Source organism: Trachemys scripta, unplaced genomic scaffold, assembly GCF_013100865.1.
Source record: "Trachemys scripta elegans isolate TJP31775 unplaced genomic scaffold, CAS_Tse_1.0 scaffold_26, whole genome shotgun sequence".
Classification (NCBI taxonomy): domain Eukaryota; kingdom Metazoa; phylum Chordata; order Testudines; family Emydidae; genus Trachemys; species Trachemys scripta.
The window spans coordinates 1,460,323-1,482,375 of NW_023260511.1; the positions used below are offsets into that span (position 1 = coordinate 1,460,323).

At 44.7% G+C, this 22,053-nt stretch overlaps 1 protein-coding gene across 1 annotated transcript in view; it reads right to left on the reverse strand.

The window, feature by feature from the left end:
* The window catches only part of LOC117870309 (girdin-like), a 94,235-nt gene that overhangs the window by 18,957 nt on the left and 53,225 nt on the right, over nucleotides 1-22,053 (reverse strand). The gene's annotated exons all lie outside the window — the stretch shown is intronic.

Sequence of the window (22,053 nt, forward strand, 5' to 3'; positions counted from 1 at the left end):
ACTGTCCCTACAGACCTCCCCAGTCATCAGTGGCCACTTTTCTCATTCATCCCATTCCCTACACACCACACCTAATTTATCACCTGAGAGAGAAAGTAAATAAATATACTCTAAGGTAGCAAACTAATTTCCTCTCTGAGAACATCCTCCACACTTATGTTATGGAGTTTAAAAAATCTGTGCTCAATCTGATTAGCGCTAAACTCAAAAATCAAAGTATACCTATCATTCTCTTCTCAAGCTCCTCTGAAAAACATGGGACAAAATTAGTTCAGTATGCAAGTCTGTCAATATACCATACAGTGTACAAGTTTAAAGTAATGGACCGATTCCTTGCCTTGCTCCAATTCCTTTGTGACACTCATGGTACGTTAAGCCAGCGGCTGGGAGATGTGAATGACAGCTGGGTGGAGGTACACTCAACAGCTCTGCTCAAATTTGTATCCAACAGAGGACTGTGGTGGCAGTGGTCAATGGCAGGGGTTTGGACCAAGCACCTCCCCAAGGAGTCAACTGGTGATGTACTTGGGTATCTTACTGAAGTTGCCACCTCTATCTCTACACTGCTCTTTTTAGAGTGGAACTTCGAGCAAGAGAAATCATTTGATACATGAACCCCCTCTGTGGGTTGTATGGGACATCTCAATAAAAGCCTGTTTTTTGAAGGGTAGTAAGATGAATATATTAATGGCTCTCAGTTTGACACACAGTCTGCTTCTGAGTGACTTCACAAATCAATCCTAACTTTCTCATTTTCTCCGGGAGATCACAAATGTTAAGCCTGGTCTACACTACGGGTTTAGGTCCACTTTAGCAGCATTAAATCAAATTAAGCCTGGACACGTCCACACAACAAAGCCCTTTCTTTCGACTTAAAGGGCCCTTTAAACCGGTTTCTTTACACCACCTTCGATGAGGGGATTAGCGATAAAATCGGCCTTTGCGGGTTGGAATTGGGGTAGTGTGGACGGAATTCGACGTTATTGGCCTCCGGGAGCTATCCCACAGTGCTTCATTGTGACCGCTCTGGACAGCACTCTCAACTCAGATGCACTGACCAGGTAGACAGGAAAAGCCCCGTGAACTTTTGAATTTCATTTCCTGTTTGCCCAGCGTGTAGAGCACAGGTGACCACGCAGAGCTCATCAGCACAGGTAACCGTGATGGAGTCCCAGGATCGCAAAAGAGCTCCAGCATGGACCGAACGGGAGGTACGGGATCTGCTCGCCATATGGGGAGATGAATCAGTGCTAGCTGAACTCCGTAGCAGTAAAAGAAATGGCAAAGTATTAGAAAAGGTCTCCAAGGCCATGAAGGACCGGGGCCATAACAGGGACACACAGCAGTGCCGCGTGAAAGTTAAGGAGCTACGGCAAGCCTACCACAAAGCCAGAGAAGCAAATGGAAGGTCCGGGGCAGAGCCGCAAACTTGCCGCTTCTATACGGAGCTGCATGCCATTCTAGGGGGTGCAGCCACCACTACCCCAACTGTGTGCTATGACTCCGTCAATGGAGAAACACACAGGGAAGATGTTAGTCTCTAAGGTGCCACAAGTACTCCTGTTCTTCTTTTTGCGGATACAGACTAACACGGCTGTTACTCTGAAACAGGGAAGATGGTTCGGGGAATGAGGAAGATGAGGATGGAGGTACTGTAGGTAGCTCACAGCAGCAAGGAAGCGGAGAAACCGGTTTCCCCAACAGCCAGGATATGTTTGTGACCCTGGACCTGGAACCAGTAACCCCCGAACTCACCCAAGACCCTCAGGGCACACAGGAGACCTCTGGTGAGTGTACCTTTGTAAATATTTGTAAATATTACACATGGTTTAAAGCAAGCGTGTTTAATGATTAATTTGCCCTGGCAATCGCGGCCAGTACATCTACTGGAAAAGTCTGTTAACGTGTATGGGGATGGAGCGGAAATCGTCCAGGGACATCTCCAGAAAGCTCTCCTTCATGTACTCCCAAAGCCTTTGCAAAAGGTTTCTGGGGAGGGCTGCCTTATCCCGTCCGCCATGGTAGGACACTTTACCACGCCAGGCCAGTAGCACGTAGTCTGGAATCATTGCATAACAAAGCATGGCAGCGTATGGTCCCGGTGTTTGCTGGCATGCAGACAATATCCATTCCTTATCTCTCTTTGTTATCCTCAGGAGAGTGATATCATTCACGGTCACCCGGTTGAAATGGGGTGATTTTATTAAGGGGACATTCAGAGGTGCCCGTTCCTGCTCTTCTGAACAGAAATGTTCCCCTCTGTTAACCACGCGGTGGGGGGAGGGGTGAAGTGATCATCCCAGAGAATCGGGTGTGTGTGTGGGGGGGGTGGTTTACTTGGGTTTGTGCCGCATGTTAACCTGGAAACCGCAGCCCCTCCTTTTACATTGAAAACCCATTTTAAATGGCCAACCCAATTCATCCTTGATATGGGAAATGCGCTGCTGTTTGAAACCTTTCCCGCATTTTAAGAAGGTTAAAAAAGCCAAAAGACTGTGGCTTACCATGGCTGCCTGCAAGCCAAAATATGTTGCCTGGGGCACTGCGTGAGTGATCTCTCATACCAAACCAGCAGGCAGAGGAAAAATGCGACCTTGTAATGAAAGAGTGTACTCATTGTTCTCTAAAATGTGTCTTTTTTAACCACCTCTCCCTTCTCCTCCACCAGCTGCAAATGTTTCTCCTTCGCAGAGGCTCGTGAACATTAGAAAGAGAAAACGGAGGACGCGGGACGATATGTTCACGGAGCTGCAGATGTCCTCCCACACTGATAGAGCACAGCAGAATGCATGGAAGCAGTCAATGTCAGACATGAGAAAAGCACAATATGAATGAGAGGAGAGGTGGCGGGCTGAATGGCGGGATGAAAAGAGCAAGTGGCGGGCTGAAGATGATAGGTGGCATCAGCTTGCAGACAGACGGCAAGAGTCAATGCTCCGTCTGCTGGAGCATCAAACTGATATGCTCCAGCGTATGGTTGAGCTGCAGGAAAGGCAGCAGGAGCAGAGACCGCCGCTACAGCCCCTGTTTAACCAACAGCCCTCCTCCCCAAGTTCCATAGCCTCCTCACCCAGATGCCCAAGAACACGGTGGGGGGGCCTCCTGCCACCCAGTCACTCCACCCCAGATGATCGCCCAAGCATCAGAAGGCTGGCCTTCAATAAGAGTTAAAGTTTTAAAATACAGTGTGTCCTTTTCCATCCCTCCTCCCCCACCCATCCCAGGCCACCTTGGCAATTATCCCCCTACTTCTGTGAGGAATTAATAAAGAATGCATAAATGTGAAAAAACAATGACTCGAAGTGCTCGAAGTGGGGAGGGGAGGGTGGGGTGGGGTGGTTGGTTTACAGGGAAGTAGAGTGAACCGGGTCGGGGGGGGCGTGGGTTGGAGGGTTCATCAAGGAGAAACAAACAAAAGTTCACACAGTAGCCTGGCCAGTCACAAAACTCGTTTTCAAAGCTTCTCTGATGCGCACCGCGCCCTGCTGTGCTCCTCTAACCGCCCTGGTGTCTGGATGCGCGTAATCAGCGGCCAGGCAAGTTGCCTCAACCTCCCACCCCGCCATAAATGTCTCCCCCTTACTCTCACAGAGAGCAATAACAATTGGGATATTCTTTTCGCTGAGGTCTGAGGGAGTCAGTAAGCTGCGCCAGCGCGCTTTTAAACGTCCAAATGCACATTCCACCACCATTCGGCACTTGCTCAGCCTATAGTTGAACAGGTCCTGACTACTGTCCAGGCTGCCTGTGTACGGCTTCATGAGCCATGGCATTAAGTGGTAGGCTGGGTCCCCAAGGATAACGATAGGCATTTCAACATCCCCAATGGTTATTTTCTGGTCCGGGAAGAAAGTTCCTTCCTCCAGCTTTCAAAACAGACCAGAGTGCCTGAAGACGCGAGCATCATGTACCTTTCCCGGCCATCCCACGTTGATCTTGGTGAAACATCCCTTGTGATCCACCAGGGCTTTCAGCAGCATTGAAAAGTACCCCTTGGGGTTTCTGTACTTGCTGGCTTGGTGCTCCAGTGACAAGATAGGGATATGGGTTCCGTCTATCTCCCCACCACAGTTTGGGAATCTCATTGCAGCAAAGCCATCCTCTATGGCCTGCACGTTTCCCAGAGTCACTACCCTTGATATCATCAGGTCTTTGATTGCCCTGGCAACTTGGATCACAGCAGCCCCCACAGTAGATTTGCCCACTACAAATTGATTCCCGACTGACTGGTAGCTGTCTGGAGTTGCAATCTTCCACAGGGCTATCGCCACTTGCTTCTCAATTGTGAGGGCTGCTCTCATCCTGGTATTCTGGCGCTTCAGGGCAGGGGAAAGCAAGTCACAAAAATCCATGAAAGTGCCCTTACGCATGCGAAAATTTCACAGCCACTGGGAATCGTCCCACACCTGCAACACGATGCGGTCCCACCAGTCTGTGCTTGTTTCCCGGGCCCAGAATCGGCGTTCCACGCCATGAACCTGCCCCAGTGACACCATGATTTCCACATTGCTGGGGCCTGTGCCTTGTGAGAGGTCTATGTCCATGTCAATTTCCTCATCACTCTCTTCGCCGCGCTGCAATCGCCTGCTCGGCTGGTCTGAGTTTCGCCTTGGCATGTCCTGGCTCTGCATATACTCCAGGACAATGCGCGTGGTGTTCATAGTGCTCATAATTGCCGCGGTGATCTGAGCGGGCTCCATGATCCCAGTGCTAGCTATGGCGCCTGGTCTGAAAAAAGGCACGAAACTAGTATCTGACGGACCAGGGGAAGGAGGGAGGGCGGGCCGAGTGACGACATGGCGTACAGGTACAGGGAATTAAAATCAAGAATGGTGGCTGTGCATCAGGGAGAAACACAAACAACTGTCACACAGAATGGTCCCCCCCAAAGATTAAACTGAAAACCCTGCGTTTGGCAGGCCGTTGATTTGACGGAGGGAGGGGGAAGCAAATGAATACAGAGCAAATCTATTTTTTACATTTTAAGACGATGGTGCAGCGTGACTGATAGCCCTCGGCATCTTTCTGGGTGCTTGGCAGCAAATACTGGGCGCTTGGCAGTTAGTGTATTACAATGGCCTTCAGGCCTATTACACAATCTGCTGCTCAGGGAAGATTCTGCTAATGTGCGATGATCCAACTTGTAATAGGACGGTTACCAGTCGTAATACACCATCTACTGCCAAAAGGCAAGGGGCTGGTGCAATGCAGCCCCACGGCTGCCAGCCCCATAGCTGCCAGCACCCAGATCGCCGATGAAGGCTACCAGTCTACTGCACCGTCTACCGCCAAAAGGCAGTTAGCTGCTGCTGCTGTGTAGCAATGCAGTCCCACATCTGCCAGCACCCAGATGACATATGGTGATGGTGAGCTGAGTGGGCTCCATGCTTGCCGTGGTATGTTGCCTGCACAGGTAACCCAGGTAAAAAGGCGCGAATCTATTGTCTGCCGTTGCTGTGACGGAGGGGGAGGGGCCTGACGACATGTACCCAGAACCTCCCGCGACACTGTTTTGCATCATCCGGGCATTGGGATCTCAACCCAGAATTCCAATGGGCGGCGGAGACTGCGGGAACTGTGGGATAGCTGTGGGATAGCTACCCATAGTGCAATGCTCCGGAAGTCGATGCTAGCCTCGGTACTGTGGACGCGGTCCGCCGACTAGAGCACTTAGAGAATTTTATGTGGGGACACACACAATCGGCTGTATACAACCGATTTCTATAAAACCGGCTTCTATAAATTCGAACTAATTTCGTAGTGTAGACATACCCTTAGAATCAATCAGCCATATTAAAAAATTCAACTGAAAATGACTAATGACACTCTTTTGTGGCATGTGTGAATACTGTTACTGGGCAGTTAATAGTCAGGTGTGAGAAGTTCAAAGCCCAAATTTAACTTGATGTTACTTTCCAGGCAGCAGTAGGAAATCCAGCATTAGGGAAAGTGTTTAAGGAACGACAAGGGCCCGTTTCAGTAGTGCAGCTCTACCGCTGCGGCCTTTTAAGTGTAAGCCAACCCTAAGGCAAGTGTTTGAGGCATGACACAGGACAAAGTGCACCAATGATTCAACCTGAGATGGAAGGGAGTTATATCAAAATACATAAACATTATAAAAATGAGAAGGTAACACTGAAAATGGATTCCATCCAGATGTTTACACTTCATTCCTTTTTTATGAGAAGTTTAAACCAGAAACATGGAGAGAGAGACTGCGGCACATTAATTAAAGGGAAATGATGAAGAAAATATTGTAATGTGAGAAAAAAGGTAAAAAAAGCCTTTTGCAAAAACATTTACAGAATTATCAAAGCTTACTTAAATGGAAAGGTCTTTGCTGAGCCTAAGCTGAGTTCCCCTCTATGTTTGCCTACCTAGGACATAATTTTTCAATAGTGACCAGTCATTTTCAGAGAGTAATTTGAGACCTCCTGTGGCCAGAGAACCTGTCTCTCCCGTTGACATATTTGCAGATGTGAGAGATCAACCATTCACCAGGTTAAGGGGAATCCCCTGCTGCTTATCTCAAGTCCTTTTTTTGGAGGGAGGGGAATTTCTACATTCAGAGACTCCTGAAGAAATGGCAGTGTATCGTAGAATATGAAACACAGTATTGACTTTTATTTCTTAAATAAAAACTGGGACTATTTTCACAGCAGTGTACAACATTTAAAATACATATTATTTTGATCTTCTCAAGAGGATTTCCCCAATTTACAATAGAGATCATATCATGAAAAAATAACACAACAGGAAAAAACAAAACAGCATATAACTCTTATGCTAGCCTCTACATATACACAAAGATCAAATTAACGGACGAGGGGGCCTGGCATTATTGAATGCCTATACTACACAGTGTTGTATGCAAGGATGTTGTAAGTGTGTTGGTCCCAGGATATTAGAGAGACAAGGTGGGGGAGGTAATATCTTTTATTGAACCAAATTGTTTTGAAGGCAGAGACAAGCTTTCAAGCTTACGCACATCTGATGAAGTGCTTTGTGTAAACTCGAAAGCTTGTCTCTCCCACCAAGAGAAGTTGGTCCAATAAAATATATTACTTCACCCACCGACCTTCTCTCTGTCCACTGCACAGTGATACTTAAAATCAGTACTTCATTTTTAGACTTTATAGACAATAAGTACAAATACACTAGGGTAATGACTCAACTTGCTATAAGGGAAAATCCTCAATAATTCTGTTGTGGGTTAAAAAGAGAAATCTACTGGGTAATGAACTCTCCTTGGATTCTGGAAAAGAAGAAATATCTCTTTTCATAGAAGAACATTTTTCTCACGGATAGCAGCAGTTGAGAAATAAAAGGGAACTTACCTTTTTCATTCCTGAATTGCTCTGCAAAAGAACAGTGGGATTTCAATTAGAAAGTGTGTTAACTGGTGTCACCTTTTCTCACTGAAGGAACAGCCTGGCTAGCTCAGTTGGTAAACATGAGACGCTTAATTTCAAGGTTGTGTGTCTGAGCCCTGCATTGGGCATTTTCTCTTTGGGCGGGGGAGGGATAGCTCATTGGCTTGTTTAAACCCAGGGTCACAAGTTCAATTCTTGAGGGGGCCATTTAGGGATCGGGGGTAAAAATCTGGGGATTGGTCCTGCTTTGAGCAGAGGGTTGGACTAGATGATCTCCTGAGGTCCCTTCCAACCCTGATAGTGTACAAACTGTCCCTACAGACCTCCCCAATCATCAGCTACCACTTTTCTGATAATTATATGTACAACATTTAAAATAGATATAATTTTGATCTTCTCAAAATGATTTTCCCAATTACTAAAACATGCCATATCCTGAAAAATAAGCAAGATAAAAATAATTGAAAAGGAGATATGGCATTATTGAATATCCATACTGTATAGTGATACTTAAAATCAGTTCTTCACTTTTAGACCAGAGAGAAAATAAATACAAATATTCTAGAGCAAAGAACTAACTTCCTGTGAGAGAAAGTTATCCAGAGTTATGTAATTATGTTTAAAAGAAATCGGCTGAATAATGGACACTTCTTGGATTGAAGAAAGACAATGAAATGAAGAAATGTCAGTTTTTATTTAAAGACATTTTTGTGAATTATAGTAGCTACTGAGAAATCAAAGAGAACTTACCATTTTCCCTCCTGAGATAGTCTGTAATAGAACAGTGTGATTTGAATTACAAATTGGGTGAACAGGTATTACCTCACTTTACTGAAGGAGCTGTCCCTGCATACCTCCTGGATCATCAGCTGCCAGTTTTCTCATTCATCCCCTCTGGTACACACTACCCCTTATCCATCACCCAGATTCAGTAACAGATCAAAGTCTTGCGTTCCATATCTAAATAAAATCAAGGCCACGTACTCTCACAAAGCTGGAGACCCAGCCCACACCCCACTGCCACATGTTTATAAATGCCATTTTCCCAGTCACCGATCACCACTGACATCTTATTGATAATGGGTTGAATTCTCAGTCCGCTGAAGACACTATAATAAAACTAAGAATTTACAGGTAATTTGTGCTCAATCTGATTAATGCTAAACTCAAAAATCAAAGAACCTCCTGTTCTGTTTCCAAAGCTTGTCTGAAAAAACATAGAAATAAAATGTGTTTCAAAACAACACAAGTCTTTCAGTATGCAATATGTGCTGTAGCATCCCCATTTAATGTAATGGACAGATTCCCAGCTCTGCTGTACTTTCTTTGTGACACACATGATCTGTCTACATAGTAGCTGGGAGATGCGATTCCTAGTTTGGGTGGATGTACACAAAGCAGCTCACTTGAACTAGCTACTAGTGCCTAAAAACAGTGGTGTGGCTACAGTGGTCCAGGCGGTGGCTTGCGCTATCCCAAAGTACGAACCCAGGGGGACAGGCAGCATAAAACTTGAGTGACTACCCCGAGCTGCCCCCTCTGCCATGGTGTCCACACAGGTATTTTTTGAGTGCTCGGTCAAGTAAGAAAAAATAATTAGATATATTAATTCCCTTTCTGGTTTCTGGGGGATTTTCTTCCACACATTTAAACAGCGAGCTATCTGAATCAACTACATTTTTTTTAAGGCCGGTGAAATTAATACCTCGATGGTTCCTGTTTTCAGGACAGTGCCTGCTTCTGCATGAGTGAAATTCTTTACAAAACAACCCTAGCTTACTTATTTTCTCCTGGAGATCACCATGGAACAAGAACAAATATTAGAGTCTGTCATAACTATAAAGGGAAGGGTAACAGCTGTCCTGCGTACAGTACTATAAAATCCCTCCTGGTCAGAGACTCCAAAATCCTTTTCCCTGTAAAGGGTTAAGAAGCTCAGATAACCTGGCTGGCATCTGACCTAAAGGACCAATAAGGTTTTTCAAGGTTTCCCAGGAATGGAATCCATTGAAATGGTGGCAACAGAACCAGAGCTAAGCTGGTAGTTAAGCTTAGAAGTTTTCATGCAGGCCCCTACATTTGTACCCTAAAGTTCAAAGTGGGGATCCAGCCTTGACATGGTGGTAGAGCGGTGGGATCATTTTAAACCCAAAAACCAGTGAGATTTTTTTTTCCTTCTAGCTGCTTGGAAAGCCAGCTGGAGGTAGATACATGCATATCTTATCTCTCCTTGCCTGAAGGCAGAGGTGTTAAGTTTTTTAACAGGTCCTTTGTTAAGAGAAGTGTTCAAATGGGCAAACAAAGGTAAAAGGAATTTACAAGCTGAAATGGGTTTTTTTTCTTTTTACATCCTCGGGAGTAGCTAGTTAGAAAGTCTCTGTTAACTCAGCAGCAGCCAGAGCTGAGAGCTTCCCAGTTTCAGTCAACTGCAGAGGGGGTGACCCAGCACAAGAAAACAGGAAAATGACTACCAAAGAGGTAGCTAAAAAAATAGAACTGGCCAAACTAGAAGCAGAAGAAAATGAAAGAAAACATCAAAGACTGCTTCAATTAACAAAACTCAAGACAAAGCAGAGAGCAAGAGAAGAAAAAGCCAAAAAGGAGGCTCATAAAAGAGAGATGGAGCTGAAAAAAGCCAAAGAGGAGGCTCACAAGAGAACTATGGAGCTGAAAGAAAAAGAGATGGAGAGAGAGAAAAAGAAAGGAAGCATGAACTGGAAGTAGCAAAGGCTGAGCAAGCTTTCACCCCCATCCCTGTTCCTGAGCCGTCCATCAGGGCCCCGTCTATGTTACCGGAGACCCAGACAAAGGTGGTGGAACTGGATCCCTTGCTAATGACTGCAAGAGTCGTAGTGGATCCAATCCCAGAGACCCAGCCAAAGCCAGTCCCAGAACCGAAACTGGCAACGCAACCAGCACCAGAACCATTGCCAGCCCTGAGTCCAGCGCTTGCAAACCCGTCTACAACTCCAATGCCAGAGGGCACCAGCGAGCCTGACCTGGCGGAAGCAGCAGATAACCCTACCCAAGAGGCTCAGCCAGAGCCTGAGATACCACATAGTGCACCAGCGGACAGCGGTTCACAGTCAATGGAAACAGCCCCAGCACCTGCATCGCTTCCAGAGGGACCAAGCCCCAGTCCACAGTCCAAGGAGGAACTGATGTCTCCAGCATCAATGGAACAGTTCCAGGCCGAGCAGGAAGCAGATGACAGCCTTCAGCAAGCTTGGGCGGCGGCGCGGAGCACCCCACCACCTCTCAGCTCTTCTAACCGATCCCGGTTTGTTGTAGAACAAGGACTTTTATACAAGGAGGCTCTTTCTGGTGGGCACCAGGAAGACTGGCATCCTCAAAGACAGTTGGTAGTTCCCACTAAGTATCGGGTAAAGCTCTTGAGCTTAGCCCATGATCATCCCAGTGGCCATTCTGGGGTGAACAGAACCAAAGACCGGTTGGGGAAGTCCTTCCACTGGGAGGGAATGGGCAAGGACGTTGCTAAATATGTCCGGTCTTGTGAGGTGTGCCAACGAGTGGGAAAGCCCCAAGACCAGGTTAAAGCCCCTCTCCAGCCACTACCCATAATTGAGGTCCCATTTCAGCGCGTAGCTGTGGATATTCTGGGTCCTTTCCCAAAAAAGACACCCAGAGGAAAGCAGTACGTACTGACTTTTATGGATTTTGCTACCCGATGGCCGGAAGCAGTACCCTTAAGCAACACCAGGGCTAAAAGTGGTGCCAGGCATTAACAGACATTTTTGCCAGGGTAGGTTGGCCCTCCGACATCCTTACAGATTTGGGAACTAATTTCCTGGCAGGGACCATGGAAAACCTGTGGGAAGCTCATGGGGTGAATCACTTGGTTGCCTCCCCTTACCACCATGAAACCAATGGCCTGGTGGAGAGGTTTAATGGAACTTTGGGGGCCATGATACGTAAATTTGTAAATGAACACTCCAATGATTGGGACCTAGTGTTGCAGCAGTTGCTTTTTGCCTACAGGGCTGTACCACATCCCAGTTTAGGGTTTTCACCATTTGAACTTGTGTATGGCCGCGAGGTTAAGGGGCCATTACAGTTGGTGAAACAGCAATGGGAGGGGTTTACGCCTTCTCCAGGAACTAACATTCTAGACTTGGCAAGCAACCTACAAAACACCCTCCGACATTCTTTGGCCCTTGCTAAAGAAAACCTAAAGGATGCTCAGGAAGAGCGAAAGGCCTGGTATGATAAACATTCCAGAAAACGGTCCTTCAAAGTAGGAGACCAAGTCATGGTCTTAAAGGCGCTCCAGGCCCATAAAATGGAAGCGTCGTGGGAAGGACCATTCACGGTCCAGGAGCGCCTAGGAGCTGTTAACTATCTCATAGCCTCCCCCACCTCCAACATAAAGCCTAAGGTATACCATGTTAATTCTCTTGAGCCCTTTTATTCCAGAGAATTAAACGTTTGCCAGTTTACAGCCCAGGAAACAGATGACGCGGAGTGGCCTGAAGGTGTCTACTACGAAGGAAAAAAGGATGGTGGCGTGGAAGAGGTGAACCTCTCCACGACCCTTGGACGTCTGCAGCGACAGCAGATCAAGGAGCTGTGCACAAGCTTTGCACCAATTTTCTCAGCCACTCCAGGATGGACCGAATGGGCATACCACTCCATCGACACAGGTAATGCTCACCCTATTAGAACCCCACCCTACCGGGAGTCTCCTCATGCCAAAACTGCTATACAAAGGGAGATCCAGAACATGCTACAGATGGGTATAATCCGCCCCTCTAAGAGTGCATGGGCATCTCCAGTGGTTCTAGTTCCCAAACCAGATGGGGAAATACGCTTTTGCATGGACTACCCTAAGCTAAATGCTGTAACTCGTCCTGACAACTATCCAATGCCACGCACAGATGAGCTATTGGAGAAATTGGGACATGCCCAATTCATCTCTACTTTAGACTTAACCAAGGGGTACTGGCAAGTACCACTAGATGAACCCGCTAAGGAAAGGTCAGCCTTCGTCACCCAGGCAGGGGTGTATGAATTCAATGTACTCCCTTTCGGGTTGCGAAATGCACCCGCCACCTTCCAAAGACTTGTAGATGGTCTCCTAGCGGGATTGGGAGAATCTGCAGTTGCCTACCTCGATGATGTGGCCATTTTTTCTGATTCATGGGCAGAGCACATGGAGCACCTGGAAAAAGTTTTCGAGCGCATCCAGCAGGCAGGACTAACTGTTAAGGCTAAAAAGTGTCAAATAGGCCAAAACAGAGTGATTTACCTGGGGCACCAGGTGGGTCAAGGAACTATAAATCCCCTACAGGCCAAAGTGGATGCTATCCAAAAGTGGCCGGTTCCAAAGTCTAAGAAACAGGTCCAATCCTTCTTAGGCTTGGCTGGATATTATAGGCGATTTGTACCCCACTACAGCCAAATCGTCGCCCTGCTGACAGACCTAACCAGAAAGAAACAGCCAAATGCAGTTCAGTGGACTGATGAGTGTCAAAAGGCCTTTAACCAGCTTAAGGCAACACTCATGCCTGACCCTGTGCTAAGGGCCCCAGACTTTGACAAACCGTTCCTAGTAACCACAGATGCGTCCAAGCGAGGCGTGGGAGCAGTTTTAATGCAGGAAGGACCGGATCAAGAATTCCATCCTATCGTGTTTCTCAGTAAGAAACTGTCTGAGAGGGAAAGCCATTGGTCAATCAGCGAAAAGGAATGCTATGCCATTGTGTACGCGCTGGAAAAGCTACGCCCATATGTTTGGGGACGGCGTTTCCAACTACAAACAGACCATGCTGCGCTACAGTGGCTTCATACCGCCAAGGGAAATAACAAAAAAAGTTTCCCAGAGTTAATTGGTTAACAATTGTTCTTGGAATGAACCATATTGTTAGTTTTTATATAATCAGTAGTATGGCTAAAGGTACATGTGTCTTATTAACTCTGTTTTCTCCTAGAACTCCAGGAAGAAATCACAGCCAGTGTGGAACCGAACGTCCAACACTATCTGTGATTTGGGGGGCGTGTCATAACTATAAAGGGAAGGGTAACAGCTGTCCTGCGTACAGTACTATAAAATCCCTCCTGGTCAGAGACTCCAAAATCCTTTTCCCTGTAAAGGGTTAAGAAGCTCAGGTAACCTGGCTGGCATCTGACCTAAAGGACCAATAAGTGGACAAGATACTTTCAAATCTTGGGGGGGGGAAGGCTTTTGTTTGTGTTCTTTGTTTGGGAGTGTGTTCGTTCTCGGGACTGAGAGGGACCAGACATCAATCCAGGTTCTCCACATCTTTCTAAACAAGTCTCTCCTATTTCAAACTTGTAAGTAAATAGCCAGGCAAGGTGGGTTAGTTTTCCTTTGTTTTCTCAACTTGTAAATGTACCTTTTACTAGAGTGTTTATCTTTGTTTGCTGTACTTTGAACCTGAGACTAGAGGGGAGTCCTCTGAGCTCTTTAAGTTTGATTACCCTGTAAGGTTAATTTCCATACTGATTTTACAGAGATGATTTTTACCTTTTTTTCTTTAATTAAAAGCTTTCTTTTTAGAACCTGATTGATTTTTCCTTGTTTTAAGATCCAAGGGGTTTGGATCTTGATTCACCAGGAGTTGGTGGGAGGAAGGAGGGGGGATGGTTAATTTCCCCCTGGTGTAGATCCCAGGGGGGTTGGAACTGTATTCACCAGGAGTTGGTGGAAGGAAGGAGGGGGAATGGTTAATTTCTCCTTGTTTTAAAATCCAAGGGGTTTGGATCTGTATTCACCAGGGAATTGGTGAAGGTTTTTCAAGGTTTCCCAGGAATGGAATCCATTGAAATGGTGGCAGCAGAACCAGAGCTAAGCTGGTAGTTAAGCTTAGAAGTTTTCATGCAGCCCCCTACATTTGTACCTTAAAGTTCAAAGTGGGGATCCAGCCTTGACAGAGTCAAAGCAGCCATGATACAAAATTCAGCTGAAAGTGATTAACACCTCTGTTCTGTGGAATGTGAATACTAATACTGAGCAGTTAATTAGAGGTGTGAGAACTTCAAAGACCAAATTTAACTTGATGTAATTTGCCCTGCAGCACTGTGAAATCCAAACTTAAGGAAAGTGTTTGAGGCATGACACAGGAGAAAGTGCACCAGTGATCTGATCTGGGGTGGGAGATATTGGTAGATATAGATCAAGAATTTTATACTTCATTCATTATTACCTTATCGTTTAGGATGAGAAATGATAGGACTAAAACAGTGATGGAGAGAAAGGGAACATGGCACATAGATAAAAAGATTAAAGGGGAAAGATGAAGAAGAGAATGGAATGTGAGAAAAATGTAAAAAATGTTTTGTAGAAAAAATTAACCAGAGTAATAAAACTAAGTAAAATTAAAAGTTCTATTCAGAGTCACATGTAACCTCCCTGTGGCTATTGCACATCTAGAATTAAATTTTCAATAGTGGCCACTGATTTTCCATGTCCAGAGAACCAGTACACCCCGTTGAGTTAATTTGGAGAAGTGCTCTGCAGTTTTGAAAATCAGTCCAGTCCAGGCTCTCTGAAGTTACAGATGCAAAATCAATGGTAAGTATAAAAAAGTGATCCCTAGTCAGTAAAAGATATTTCTGAGCTGAGGGGGGAGGAAGGGAGAAGACAAAGTTCAAGACATTTTTTCCATTATATAGACTCTCTCTTATCTTTTTATTTAATTAGTTAATTAATTTCATTTTATTTTATTTTTATTTTTATGAAACCACCAGACAATCCATCAATACTTAGCATTTTTTCCTGACTTTTTTTTCTGAAAAAGATGAATATTTAAGCTTTCAAGAAAGATGTCAAACCCTCCCTTGGTTAAGCACAAATGAACCCTAGGAAATCAGTGGAGAGGCACACAGGGTTATTTTGAACAGAAGTTTTCTTTTTCTCAAAAATGGACACAGTTTGTAAGTGTTCTCAGCTAAAACCCTCCTACATACACCCAAATCCATTTCTAACCAGGGCCATTCAGACTCTTACTTCTCCACACCAACCAATGGAGCTGGGTGGGTAGGAATTTGAGAACACCCTGAACTGCTCCAGCTTGGATTCCAGGACAAATGATAGATTTGCAACCACTAATTACATTTAAAAGTTGTGTTTTATGCCTACATTTTAAATATGGTACATAGTTGAAATGTTAGTGTTAACTGTGAAAATCAAGAGAGGAAACTTACAAGAAAATCGGTGTTGTGAACATCACTTATCAGCTGTGTCAATACTCCACAAACCACTGAATAAATAACAAAATTACCTTACTAATTTGTGAGATGCAGACTGGACAGAAAACACCGTAGCATTTAATATGTGTCTCCCTTCTACCTATCTTTTCTCTCATCCCTCCCCAGAAAGAAGCAGAGCTTGTTTGTAGAAGACAGTACAAAATGGAGATCAATCATTTTATGTGATCCCCTCCCAAGGTGGGGATATATTAATTAGAGATGGGTCTTGTGCCCTATGTAGACAACAGTAGCTCTGATGACAGCCAGCCTGAGTTAAGTCTGGAAGAGATGGATAACAGCTAACTGCTTGCTCCAGGCTAGCCAGTGATGTTTTTGTTTGTAGATTTATTTCATATAGCAATGGGTCCCAGTCACAAAATATGGATCAGAAACTCAAAGCCCCAAAACCTCAGGTAGGAGTAGGAAGGAGGAGATGCAGATCTGAGGTTTTAGTGTGGTCAATTACAGAGAAATGGGGCAGCAAAGAAATTCAGATCCAGCTTCATGTTTCAAACCTTACAGCTGTCTCTGGTGTAGTTCTGTCCAGTGTCATTAACTGAGATACATTGGAGGGAGCTGTGGCCAACCACATGTGAGTTAGACCTTCAAACAGATGGTTGTAAGGCCACTGCTTCAGAAACCATTTCTTGAAACTAAATAAACTTGCTATTTATCACACAGTCTGCAACCCAGTATTTTAACAGATGGTTGAGAAGTGGTGTGTGATATACTTCAGTAACAACTTGATATCATGTGCTCACTCAATCCCTATAACTTCAGACAGTGGAACAGCAGACAGAGAGTGCTTTTATGTATGATTGATGACCTTCATCTCACCATGGATATAATATCCCTGTTTCATTTAAAAAATCTATCATTAGCATTTGATAGAAACCCAAGGATTGCTAGACTGGATCAGACCAGGGATCCATCCTGTGGCCAGCACCAGTTGCTTCAGTGGAAGGTGTAAGAAAGAAACCCTGCAGGAGGCAAAAGTGGAATACACATGCACATAAGGCAATCTTCTTCCCAGCATTATCTGTGAGCAGTTGGATTTTTCCCTGAAGTAAGAAGATTCATACCCTGTGTACACTTATATCCTGTTTAATATAACTATCAATATTTTTTATTAATCAGTGGTTCTAAAACTTTTTCGTAGTACAGATCACATCTTCATGGAGATATTGTCCCATGGACACCTCTCCTACCAGTAGCAATGGGCATATGGTATTTTCAATTTTCTGATCCTGAGGTTACATAGTCACATCACTAATGATGGGGCACAATTTCTATACTGTGAGTAGTCCCAGAGCTAGTATAACAGCCCAGATACATGAGTAAAGAAAATAAATCTCTGGGTAACACTTTTAGTCTCTGTTATGGAGGTGTAAATTTAAAGAAATGAATGCCTCTTTCTGTTCCCCCTATGGAGTAGGTCTGCAAAAGCTTTTTTCTTTTTCTTTTTGGTTCTGTTTGTGTTTTTCTTTGCATAAAGTGGATGATAATACTTGTCCACCTATATTATGGGAGGACTCTGCAGTTTAATTAGTTAATGTTTGTACAGTGATTTGAACACATAACATCCCATAAAAATGTTAAGTATTTTTATCATAGTTGCTAAGAGCTTAGGTATATGAACTAGCGGAAAATATGTCACACAGGTGTAATTCAAAGCTGAGAACTTAAAAATTGGATGGAAACAGACTGTGATCCCAGTGATGATTGTACTTGTTCATATCATTTCATACTGACTCAACAAATAATCTGGGTTTCAGAGTGACACACAAGTAGAGTGAAAATTCTGGAATCTTCTTATATAGGTAAAATATAATAGGCATTAAATAAACAAACAAACAAAAACAAACAAAAACATCCTTTCCCTCCCCTTGCCTAGTTTTTGACAACTATCGTTTACCAGAAAATCTATAAGTTTTAACTTCCCTAACTTCTTCAAGATTTGGCAATATTCCTTAATTTAAGTATGGGGTATATTGTTAAAACTAGAATGAATTTTTAAATGCTCCCACTGTAATCATGGAAGGGAAGAGTTCAGAATGGAAATTAAAATATTTCTTTTTTCTACAATTGAAGTGTGAATGAAACTGATGAAAAATAGGCACTGTGATGTGTGGGTTACCCACATCTCTCATTGAAAACAGTGGGAGCTAAGCACATACTGCATCTCAGGAAATGGAACCTTAAAATATATCTTCTCTGTATAGAGGTTTGTGACTTTGTTAGACACATTGTACCAAAAGATAAAGACTGAAAACATTTCTCAAGGAACAGGAACATCAATACCCTCTGATTGTAGAGTTGTTCTCAGATTTTCAGAAGTAAGCACACTTACCATCTGGCTCCAGGAGTGATCCTGCAAAAATTAGCAAATCTTTAATCAGACTAAATCATCTAAAGATGATGTTACAAAATTATCTGATACAAAGGAATGAATGAAAATACAAAATCAAGTCTCTAATCACCCAACATGCTGACACAAATATTCACTAACCACATTAATTGACGGAAATTAAATATAATAACAATTAGGGGGAGATTTTCATAGGCACGAGGAGCAGGTAGGTGCCCAACTCCCATTGAAAGTCATGGGAAGTTGGGTGACTGTCTCCTTCTTGTGCCTTTTAAAATATCACCCCTACTACGTCATGTTAGGTTTAAGTCTGTACGCAAACAACATCAGGCTTTAAAACTGTGCCTCACTCACAAACATAACTCAGGCCCTTAAGTTTACTTAGTATTTTGAATTCCCCTAAACCGTATGAACTTTATTACTTTAGGTTGCAGCAATGCTGAGGATGACACAGGAATAGAAGGTTGTAAACTCGCTCACACCCCCACTTATTCCAGGGCTGCTGGTTCAGTCCCTTCAGCAGATTAGAGCAGCCTTGAGTGCTGCTTTCACTTGCACCCTGACTGTAACACTTCCTATGCATGGTTGCATTATCTGAGAATAGCTAGATCATAGGAGTGCCCCAACTGTGACTCCAACTGCTCTGGGGCAGCATAACCCCTGTGCTGGATAATTCTGAAGGGGGTTTAGAGCCAGCTGTACCACATCGTATCTGTCACAGAGACCCCCTAAACCAGCATATTCCTTTGCAGTTCTTTGTACTAGGTGGCTGCACTGAAACTAGGACATTTCCCAGTGATGATTACTGAATCTAGCCCAAGAGTTTGACATTTTCTCCACCTCAACTGGAGATAAAAAGCCAAAATTTTGAAAATATTTACAAACTAAATAGCCAAAAAGAAACCAAAAAATTCAGTTCATGCCAACTGAAACATTTTGTTTCAATAATTTTGAAATGTTTCATTTCAATTTTGACCTTTTCTTCTTTTTAACCCCTTTTTCAGTGTATTTACCTCACATTTTGAAAGGAAAACTCATTTCAACTGGAATATTTTGTTTTGAAAATGTCAGAATGTTGTGACAACTTTGAAAGCGTTTTTCAATTTTTTTTAGTCTGGAGAGTCTTTGAATCTAAACTTGTTTCATGAACAGTTTCAGTTTCAAAAAATTGGCATATTTTCATGGAGGGGACGGGGGGAAAGTACCACTGATGAAGTCCATTTTGTTTTGTGAAGGGACTTCTGATTGTATCTCTCATTGTGGATTAGAGTATCCCTTTTGTAGCAGAGATTTAACACATAGTGGACACACTATGCATGGAAAGCTGTGACAGAGCAATCAGCAGACATCAGGGTTGAGGGGCTTTGTTTCAGTGGAACAATGGTTTTGCTAGTCTAGTAGCAAGCCCATTGACTTTAAATGACTCTGCCCAGAAACTTATTAGGGATGGACCCTGGCAACTCTCCAGTGAAAGCACAGAGGCAAAAAAAGGTGCAGAGGCTGTTTTAAAAGAGGAATGCTGGAGAAAGTGAAGGCAGGAAGTACCTGAACACCCCGAGGGACACTGTCCAAGCCCAAGGACTCCTGGGGTAGTGAGGACCCTGCTGACATCAGCATTTCAGGTGTTTGTTGTTTTTCAAAGATCTGTAACTCTAAGGCTGCATTTAAGAGTAAAGTGGCCTGTGGTTAAGAAATTCCCTTTGCCTATACCTGTGGTTCTTCTTTGCTGTCATGTTGTCCCCAAAGAGGTTAAAAAACAAGCCCAGTGGCTAGGTCCACAATGGGAGTTAGGCGCCTAACTGCCACTTTAGACACCTAGGTCCAAGATTTTGGTCCTCAAAACTTCTACTCAGGTGCTGTCTAACCAGGGGGTCATTTGCTATGGGGTAAAAGGGGCAGTTGCACACTCCCCGCGAGACTTTGGTTTGCCCCCACCCAGACTTTGCAGGTCAATATGCTCCAGTCTGTCTTCCACTTTTTCCCCTCCCCAGACTTTCCAAGATATAATATCATCACATATAATGTTCTTTATGCTAACACAACTTTGCCCTCCTCCCCCAATTTTTTTTTTCTGTGCCTAATTCTATAGATGTCTAAATTTCTGCCAGTGGGCTGGTGCAAAGTAGCCTAACACTTGATACCCTGCACCTAGTTCAAACCTCAGCCACAACAGGAAGCTCGAGCTAGGTGTCCCCCCAGCATATCTTACCTGTTGGGCCTGAGCGGGTGATCATTCTCAGAGATTGCCTGAGAGCACACCTACCAGATCACACCCCACACACACAAAATGCAAGAGCAGTCAGCACACTCATTTAAGATGTGGTACAGGGATTTCGAGCAAGGATTTAATCACATGCCTTCCACCTCCCAGGCAAGTGCCTGAACCACTGGGCTACAGGGTATTATGTGGGAAACTCTTCTCTCAGTCTCTCCTCATTAACCGGTTTGACTTCATATGAAATATTTGAATAGTCGCTGCAGAAAGGAGAGTGATTCTAGAGCCCAGTGGTTGGGGCAATCACCTGGGAGGTTTGGGACCTAGGACAGTTGGAATGTGAAGTCCCTCCGCTCAAGGAAAGGAATCAGACAAGAGGTCTGATTCTGGGACAGCGCCTTACGAGACCCAGAACTACAAACAGCAGCTAGACACTGCCCAGAGCCAGTTGGCTTGTGACCCTTTGGGACCAAGAAAATGTATCAGGAAAAAGGACCTGCAGCAGAGCTAGTCTCCAGGCAACCTAACAAGTGAAGCTGGCCTGTAGTGGGCAGCTACACTGCCTGATTGGTCAGAAGGATCAGCAGACCAGCTCTTAAGCATCAGCAGAAATTCAGAGTCATTCACTGATGGCTGAAATAGTTCCTGCAACTACTTTTTTCCCAGCCCTGCTCCAACCTTGCCTTGCTCCAGGTGACCTGATTCTGGTCCTCGGCTATGACTCCTGGCTTTTAACTACAGCTGTGACCCTTGGCTCTAGCTCCTGATATCTGACTCTGGTTCTGACCCTGGCTCCAATTCCAGGCTACTACGCTTGCTCTAACCACTAGGGATGACACCTGCTGGGCATAGAATCATAGATTCATAGAATATCAGGGTTGGAAGAGACCTCAGGAGGTCATCTAGTCCAACCCCCGGCTCAAAGCAGGACCAATTCCCAGCTAAATCATGACTGCCCATGTCCCAGTCACTGACAGTTTGAGCAGCCTCAGCACAAACAATAAGGCAACTACAGCCGATACGGCGAGCATGGATTCTACAAAGGCCAATAACTTTCTGATGGAGATAATGGGAGCCCTACAGACCTTGCTGGCGCAGAATGCTGTCCTGCAAGCTCAAGCCATGCCATCTTCAGGTCCAAACCCCACTCCCTGTGAGTCCAAGCTTCCCCTGCCTGATAAGTTCAATGGAGATTGCAGAAATTTTGCGGGTTCCTAAAGCAGCATCAGCTCCCATTTCTGTTATGACCACAATTGTACCCTGCTGATGAAGGCAACGTGGGATGGATTGCCAACGGTGTTTACAAGGGAGGCCCTGGTTTGGGCTTCTCCACTCCTGGAAAAAGCAAGCCCACTTCTGGGACAATTTGAGGACTTTGTTTTAGCTATGGTGGTGATTGTCAATGACCCAATCACGAGCCTACAGCTAAAGCTGTACTTCAGGTGTTGCATCAGGAAAGCTGACCAGTTGCTAAATGTACAGAGGAGTTCTGATGCTTGGTAGTAGACTCAAGTGGAAGAAGGCCATCCAGCACTATAATTTCCAGTTTGGCCTAAATGATGATATTAAAGATGAACTGGCATGGGTGGACTCCCCGTCCAACCTGGATGCCTTAGTCCACCTATGCATCAAGATCAATGCCCAGCAGACCAAACACCACCAAGAAAAAAAGGTGGTCCTCCCAGCTCCTGCCATCCCTGCTGGGCCAAGCCCCCACATCACCAGTTCCTTCTTCATCACTCAAACCCATGCAAGTTGATCAGGTCCAGACCTGCCTCCCTGACATGAAGAAGAATTGATGCAGGGCATTGGGCCTATTCCTATACTGCAGGGCAACAAGACACTTTGATGATGCCATTTGGAATATC